The sequence below is a fragment of the Grammomys surdaster genome, unplaced genomic scaffold, assembly GCF_004785775.1.
Source record: "Grammomys surdaster isolate TR1022 unplaced genomic scaffold, NIH_TR_1.0 919, whole genome shotgun sequence".
Classification (NCBI taxonomy): Eukaryota; Metazoa; Chordata; class Mammalia; order Rodentia; family Muridae; genus Grammomys; species Grammomys surdaster.
The window spans coordinates 559,043-567,550 of NW_021605338.1; the positions used below are offsets into that span (position 1 = coordinate 559,043).

Sequence of the window (8,508 nt, forward strand, 5' to 3'; positions counted from 1 at the left end):
TGTTTCCTCTTTGGATGGAGTCGAGATCGAGGTTCCATACAGATGCAGATCGGAGAAAGTGAACAAGATGAACAACTGAACCGATCGGAGCAATAGAGAACTGACAGAACCTCCTGTCCTGCCCTTCCCTGAGGGACGGGGCGAGTCTGCAGAGCTTGTCTTTTTTTTATACAGTTACTCCTGATCAAGGTCTGAGCTAGGTGTTTCCACGTTTCTTCACCTCTTCTCCGATGAATTGAAAGTAAGCAATCCCACGGGTGTGCAAAGTAAGCAAGATCATTTTATTTGAGTCAAGCGATAGTGCAAATTAAAGAGGGACTTGCTGTCAAGATTGACGGGGGCACCTGAGGGAAAATACTAAGCGGTCATGATTGTTTCTGGAGCCTTCTTTTATGAGGACTGTGGGCGAGAACTCCTGGAAAGAAATTGTGGCTGCAGAGACTGATCCGCTGATTAGAACCGTAGTACTCTGAAGAGACTGGAATGCTGCAGGTCCAGAAATTAACCTTATTTTGGGCTGGTTCTAGCACTGCCCTGACCCTGACAACCATTCCTTGCCACCTCTGTGTTGGAACGAACCTTTTGAATCCTAGGCCTATAGACCTATAGAAAAGCTTCGCCATCTTGCTGTACTTCTCTGATATACCCACCAATGTATTTTAACCTTGTCTTGATTTATAATTTACCTTGTTCTGTAAAACTATAAAAATCTAATGAAACTGCTTCCATGTTTGAATGTGGAATTTGGGTTAATCAAGATCTGTGTATCTGAGCCATGGTCACTTAAATGACTCCAGAAGAAAATATCAAAAATTCTCTTATCCTAAGAAGAGAGTTGTGGTTTTTTTGTTTGTTTGTTTTAAACATGGATAATTATGGTACCACAACATGGGAATCTGAGACAGATCCGGTTTCACTGGATGAATCTCTGAATGGAAACCGAGTATCTGTATGGAACCATTGAGTCCGGACCATCCTCATAAAGTCTGATCCTCCCATGTAACTCGGGTCTGGCAGATATAACGATATTTGTGATATTTGTGTCTCTCAACCTGACTCTCAGACTGTTGAAATAACGGAACCTAAGAATGGGATTTCCTTAGGAATCTCATGGTGGGAGACAGAAGGCGCACCAGCCAGAAGAGTAACTTGTCTCCCTGAAAGGGATTTCAAACAGTCCTAACATATTAAATCACCTTATAGGGGGAAGGGAAAACTCACATAATGGTGAGTGTGCCCACACCCCGAGGAGGACTGTTGAGATGTGCATGTCCTTCTATTTAAACTTTGATTTATTTCAGGACCCTAAAGGTGGACTGGAGACATTTTCTGAATTTCTGTCCTCCCTTCGGAATGTGAGCACATTAAATACATCTTTTTTTCTTTCTGTTTTTATTTGGTTCTTTTAATAGGCTCATTGGGGAAGGGTGGCCAGACCTGACTTGGTACAAATCGTGATGCTCAAGTTACTTGTTAGAAAACAGTCTGGGACAATAAATAAATAAATAATTAAATAAATAAATAATATTCTTTTTTTTTAAAGAACAAATCACTCCCCACTCAACCATTTAGAGAGAAAGGGACAGACAGACAGACAGACGGATGGACAGAGAAGAGATAGAACCACCATAAGTCTATATGGCAAATGTCACCTTTTAACCCTTTGTGTTACTAATCATTCCTCTCATCCTAAAGAAATAAACTTTCTGTCTTTTAATTTTTTCTCAACTGGGTACACTTAATTTCATGTAATTGTGTCATGGGTCTATGATAATTGTCTTCAATATTTTTGTTGTTTCCATATTTTTTGTGCCCAGAAGATTTTTTTAAGCAAACTGTGTCCACTTTGGTTACCTTTTACAATTCATTTTTATTATGTGCTAAAACTATTTTTTGGGGCTGGAGAGATGGCTCAGTCCTTAAGAGCACTGACTGCACTTCCAGAGGTCCTGAGTTCAAATCCCAGCAACCACATGGTGGCTCACAAACATCTGTAATGAGATCTGATGCCCTCTTCTGGTGTGTCTGAAGACAGCAACAGTGTATTCATATATAATAAATAAATAAATATTTTAAAAAAAAAAAAAAAAAACTATTTTTTGGCATGCTCAATTAAAATACATATGAAGATAAAACTATAAATATTGTAATCCTATAGTAAGGCCTGATAAATACATATTGTTTATGAATTTGAATCCTCTAAACATCTTAGGACCTATTAAAATGACATCTTTGGGAATATTAAATGTTTCAACAAACATTCTATTGAACTGGAAGCTCAGACATCTCTCTAGCCACTTGGGGCTTCTGATGCCCTTAAGCCAGTGAGTTTTCAACCTTGCTAATGATGAGACCCTTTAATACCATCCCTCATGTTGTGACCATCTCCAACTATAAAATTATTTCATTGCTGTTTCATAACTAATTTTGCTAGTTATGAATCATAATGTAAATATCTGATATGCAGGATATCTTAAATGTGTCCCCCATCATGACCCACAGGTTTAGAACCACTGCTTTAAGCCAACAGTCTCAGAAAGGAAAAACAGAGTTAGGAGAGGTGATTGATTGATGCAAATTACCAAGGGAAATAGGGTTGCTTTTTCACAATGGAGTGTGTCTCTTGGTGCCACTGCTACTTGTGATTAGAGTCAATGGGAAACATCCTTCTACAGATGTTTTCTCAATCCCACTGTGTAGCAGCTACTGCCCTGGATCCATTACATTTCGTAGACTTTATGGAGATGATGAAATTGTTCTGTGTGTGTCCTGCCCACAAGCCACAAACCACAAGCTACAAGCTGCTACTCAGCTCCAGTTGTGACTAGGTGTGACTAATGCAATAGAGTCTGGATTTTAAAATTCATCTTACTATATGGAAATTAAGCAGTTACACATTGTTAAGAGCTACCAAAAAGTAGAGAAACGTCAGTTAAAAGTATTAAATCCTTGCACTCGTTAGTTTACAACTGCAGGTAGCAGTGACATAGTCATGGCAACAACAAACAAATGAGGAAATGAATATACATAGCATGCTCAGTGCTACAGAAAGTAAAGTAGAATAGATAACAAGGAGATGTATAATGTTTTAACAGAGGCTGTCAGGGGGCTGGAGAGATGGCTCAGTGGTTGAGAGCACTTGGTGCTCTTCCAGAGGACACAGGTTTGATTCCCCAAACTCACAACCTTTTGTAACTGCAGCTCCTGGGATTCAAGGTCCTCTTCTGGCATTTGCAAAGACTGAGTGCATTGAATGTGATATCTAGGCTTCTGCACCCACCCAGACACAGAACCCACTTCTTCAGAATTTCTAACAAAGACTGAAGACCGGCAGCTCTCTGGGACTTCCCTGGGACTCCAGATTGAAACTGCTGAGACATCCAGCCTTGTGGATTGGACAACTAATCACCAGATCCTTGGCCTTTCCATCAGGAAGCAGCCATTGCTGGCCAGACCACAGCCTGTAAGTCGTTCTTATACATCCCATAGACTAGCTCTGTTCCTCTAGAGAACTGGGAAACACACTTAACAGTCTCCTACAGGTTTTGCTATTAAATAGAAAATACTATTTTAAACCATACACTAAATAACTAGTATATACAACCTGCCTGGGCATACAAGCTCTCTGGCTTTGCTTGTCTTCTCTACTTCACAGAAGGGGATTTCCCACAGAAGACATAGATAATCTTTGTGTCTCCACTACTGTAATCAAAATACAAGGAAAGGAAAAGATTTAAGCACTGTAGGTTTGGGACAGCAGAGTGATGGTGGACCTCGGTCGTGTCAAACCTCCTGAATAGTAAGGCAAACATAGAAACAAAAGCCCGAGCTGATGGCTACTGACCTTGGCAGCTTGGGTTGAGTTGCAATTTCCTGACTGAATGGGTGGGTCTAATGTCCTGATCTGTGACGATAATCAACGGGTAGGGGAAACCAAAAGAGACAATAGGTTCCTATGATAGTCTCACAACCCTTTCTAACTCAATAGGCCCTATTGTAAGTAAAAATTTAATCTAATTGTGGCTGTATGGATATTCCTCTTTTGAGAATGTATACACTTGCTTGCAACATTTATTTTGGATAACTAATTTGGTAGTGTAAAAGATATATGAGGTGTTTTGTTTTGTTTTTGGCAAAGTCTTGATAAGAAGGGCAGACCCTCCTGCCTCATCATTCCCTGTACTTGGGATGTGTGCTACCACACCAGGCTTATCTGGCAAATAGTTTACTGTGACAAAGATCGTTGCTAATTCTGTGTCTCAAACAGCACTTATTAGCATATTCAAAGTAGTCTTGGTGTTAAATTTAAGTAAAAGCGTGGTCATAGGTACGGATGGGGCTCAGTGAGTAGTAATTAAATACTTTTGTTTTTAAAGCAAGGAGACAGTGTTTGGATACTGTGACATGATGTTGTCATTGATAATTTTGAGGGGTCACATTCATAGCTCTCCTGGGATGCATGTAGCCTATGGGTCTCAGATGGATATACCTGCTAAAGGTATACCCAGATGCAAAGCAAGATGAGAGGGAGTCGGGGTGGAGAAGAGACTCAAACAGAGACAGAGAGAGCTCTGTAAGTCCTGGTATAATCTATAAAACCGATTGCCATGACTCATTTTGACAGAATTGATGAATGCCTGTCATGGCAAGGGATACATCACAGCTCCTGGGCCTCTGCAAGACCTGGAATAGGTACAGTAAGAACTGGCCCTTGTTGGAGTCACAAGGTCACGAGATTTCAATAGGTGGCTACTGCTTAATGATCTAAGTCAGGATCCTGAGCTTCCTCCTGTGGCCTCCAGCCAAACCACACTGGAGAAACATGCTCTAACCAAGCTCCAGGGAGTCTACCCAGGTGCCCTGATGGTTCCCGGATCCATGCCTTTTCCCTTGTCCATTTCTCTGACCAGTCTAGAGTTGCCAATACTTGCTTACCGTGATTTAAATTCCTTGTCTGTCTTGGGGGACTTTCTTAACACTAAAGTAAGTCCTTTATGTTCACAGGAGAAAGCAAAATCCAACTTGGCCTGCTCCTATGTAGAGACGGCTAAGGTTAGAGACCAAGACTGTGGCATTATAGCTGCCACTCAAAACCTGTCCTTTGGAAATGACAAAACCATGCAGGATGACATGAGATGCTTATCATGCAAATGTGGTGGCGATCATGCCCAGCTTTGGAAGAACAGAAACAAGAATGGAGCAGTGGCACAGACTAACATACAGATCTCTACAGGACTTGTCAAATGGCTCTGTGACTCAGGCAGGACTCAGGACCATGTTGCTGTCACACTCAGAGGAGACACACCAACTTTCAGAAAGTATCTACAGACAATGAGTCAGTGCAACTGCAGCCTCTGCAACATCATCACCATGTGGAATAGTATTAGAAAGCCCCGGTAGGTGTGACTCCCACTGCCAGAGGCCTTTTTAATGACTTTGGTAAACATGGGGGATCGGGCTGTCGATTGTTAGGGCTTCTTGGAATTAGGAGGTGTCCTCTTCTAGATGACCAGAGTCCAGAACCAGCTGGATGAGATGCTGGCGTCCTTTCTCAAAAAGCTGCTTGTGCATCTAGAGCAGAAGGCAAAGCTGCACACTGGTACCTGAGTGCAGCATCCGAGAAGTACCAGACAGAGCAGAGGAGCAAAGGAAACGCCCTGGACAAGAGGTGGGAGCAGCTGAAGAAGCTCCCCAAGAAGAGCCAAATATATCAACAATGCTCTGTGTTCTTCAGTATCAAATATTTGACTTAGATTTAATTCCTTATGTAAAAATAAATACACACATGCATCTCATTAGTGTGCAAACATGTGCTCATCTTTTATAAATGTTAAAATTATATGCATACCGAAGACTTATTTTAAAACAAAACTTATGGCTTCTTATAAGTAAATGTTAGATTTGTATATATGTTTTATCTCCCTAAATACCTGCGGTCATGTAAAATCTTTTTGAATATAGAAGATTGCTGCTGGAAAACTTTTGGGAGCCTTGCTTTCTCTTCTCTTTTTAAGAAGCTTTTATCTTAGAGAAAGTTGGGCCCTCCTCCAGTCCTAAGGGACTCATATTCTAAACCTGCTTGACAGACAAGCCTGCTAGCCAAATCTATTCTATCGGCTGTTCTAAATGCTTTAAAAAAATCTGGCTTTAAATAGTTGATGAACTCAAAAATAACATAGTGTGGGAAGTAAAAATTACATGTCATCATAGCTTTTGTCGACTTGACACAAACTTAGACACGGACTCTGGCTTGTAAATGCAACCATGTTGCTTTTGATCAACACATGGACACACAGACACACACAGACACAGACAGACAGACAGACAGACAGGTAGACACACACACACGCACACACACAGAGAGAGAGAGAGAGAGAGAGAGAGGCAATCTAATGCATATGGGATGAAGTTTCCACACGCACAAAGGTTGTCTTGTCAGAACACAGCTGTGCTAACTTCTCCCCAGTGTGCTCAGCTCTATGCTGGCAAAGCTGCATGCACACAGTAGAGACGGCATGTCCTGAAAAGTCTTCAGTGTTTGTTAGCCATTCCTTTTCAGCAGTTTGCTGGGTCCTGTTCTACATGAGTTATGAGCAATTCTATTCTGTCCACCATTTGCTATTATCATTATTGTTGTTGTTGAGAGAGGATATGAATCCCAGTCCTGGGCCAATGGAACACATTATGAAGTCTGACTGTGAACTCACGGGAAGGAGAGATATGTTTCCCTCTGATGAAAAGGCAGTGTGTGAAAATGGTCCCTTCTTACCTGGATAATGCATGTAAGGCTGCAATACACGGCGGAATACCAGCTGTCTTAGAATCACTAGGGAAAAGGCAATCTGGAAAATCTGACCCAGACATGGCTGACCTGGACCTTTTCTATTTCTAGATACCTTTTCATATACAAATTGATCGTTACCTGTAGTCAAATTTGTTCTAAGATATATGAGAGGAGAGGGTTTTCCCAGTTATGGCATACTGTTTCCTATTGTTGATGCATCCATAATTATTTTGCCATTATATTTTATCCTTTAAAAATATACATTTAAGGCTCATAAAATACACATGGGATCTGACTTTCCTTCCTCCATTTTTGCAAGTGCCATAAAAAATTTCCAAAGAAAAGACGTATGTAAAAGAAATTGTCCCCTTTCAAACATTGTTCTAACAACTACTTCACCAATGCAAATTCCCCCTTTTCTTTTACAGTCTTACAGAAATCAAAATCTATGCTTGCTTTTCTCAGTGTCAAATATTGGTTGTACTGACACCAAACAAGACCCGAGGGAGTTTTCAACGAAAGTTTTCTCAGTAGTCAAGAATACGTAGTGGGTATTGACATTATGTAATTAGAGCATTATTTTCTTTCTCCTCGTCCACCGAGTGCACTTTTGAATCCAAGATGTTCTGTGCTTGTGATGTGCTTGCAACTCCAGTTTCCACACTGCATTAGCTCCCCCCAACCCCGCCTGCCCCATGATGTCATTAACCTGCCCATTGTGAAATTCTGGTACACCGACAAAGGTTTGATTCCTGTGGTCAGTCTGTCTGTCCTCTCACCTGCGTCAAACCTGCTGCCATTATAGGCCAGCCACACTGATATCTTGCATAATCCCAAGGGTAGTCACCACTACCTCGAGCAGAGAGGCCGGTGTGTGACTGTTTGCTCATTTGGAAGTCAGCCCTGAAGTACACTTTGTTGTTCAATGAGAGCAGTGTCCTTTGCCTGTGACATGCTGTTTTCAAGAGGACAGGGAGGTGGGTCAGCAGTTAAGAACACTCCCTATTCTCTGCGAGGACCCAGCACAGCAGTAAGACAGCTCACCACCTGTAACTCTAGTAGATCTAGGGACGATATTTCCCTTGCAGCCTCACGGGTATCAGCATGCATGTTTTTATACACAGGGAGGCTGAAGCCGATTGGGAAGCTGGTAGCTAGGTGTTGGATGACCCTAAGAATCTTCCACTGAATTGGGCTAGCATTAAAGATAGTTTTATTACTCCTGTGAACCAGTTTCCTTAAGTATTCTCAGCTCCTTTTGATTTTATGGTACTTCTAAAAGATTTATTATTTTTATTTGTGTGTAGTCTGTGTGTGTGTGTGTGTACCCTTGCATGTACCTGCCCATGCCTACAGAAGCCAGAAGGGGGAGCTGGATACACCAGCGCTGGATTTGAGAGCTACCAGATGTGGGTTGAGAACTGAATTCCAGCCCTCTGGAAGAGCAGAATTCTAGTTTCATTCTGTTGCTACAATGAAACACTGTTGCATAACAGCAACTCCAGGGAAGAAAAGGTTTATTTGGCATTCACTTTCAAATGGACAGAAGGCAGGAAGTCAAGGCAGAAGCCATTCAGGAATACAGATTAATGACTCACTTTCTTGGTTGATCCCTGGCCTGATGCTTTTTTCCCCCCCAATCCAGGACTGACTCCCAAAGGAATGATGCCACCACCCACAGTGGGCTGGGTTCTCCAACATTAACTACTGATCAAGACATTGCC

General features: G+C 41.7%; 1 long non-coding RNA gene across 2 annotated transcripts; it reads left to right on the forward strand.

The window, feature by feature from the left end:
* Window positions 1–14: 14 nt before the first annotated feature.
* LOC114634249 lies at window positions 15–5,795 on the forward strand. 2 transcript variants are annotated; one of them, XR_003713296.1, is made up of 3 exons: window positions 15–241; window positions 3,202–3,463; window positions 5,005–5,795. It is a non-coding gene; the product is annotated as an uncharacterized LOC114634249 (long non-coding RNA). The 2 variants fall into 2 exon arrangements; XR_003713295.1 differs by lacking the exon at window positions 15–241 and adding an exon at window positions 1,196–1,355.
* The last annotated feature ends 2,713 nt before the right edge of the window (window positions 5,796–8,508 follow it).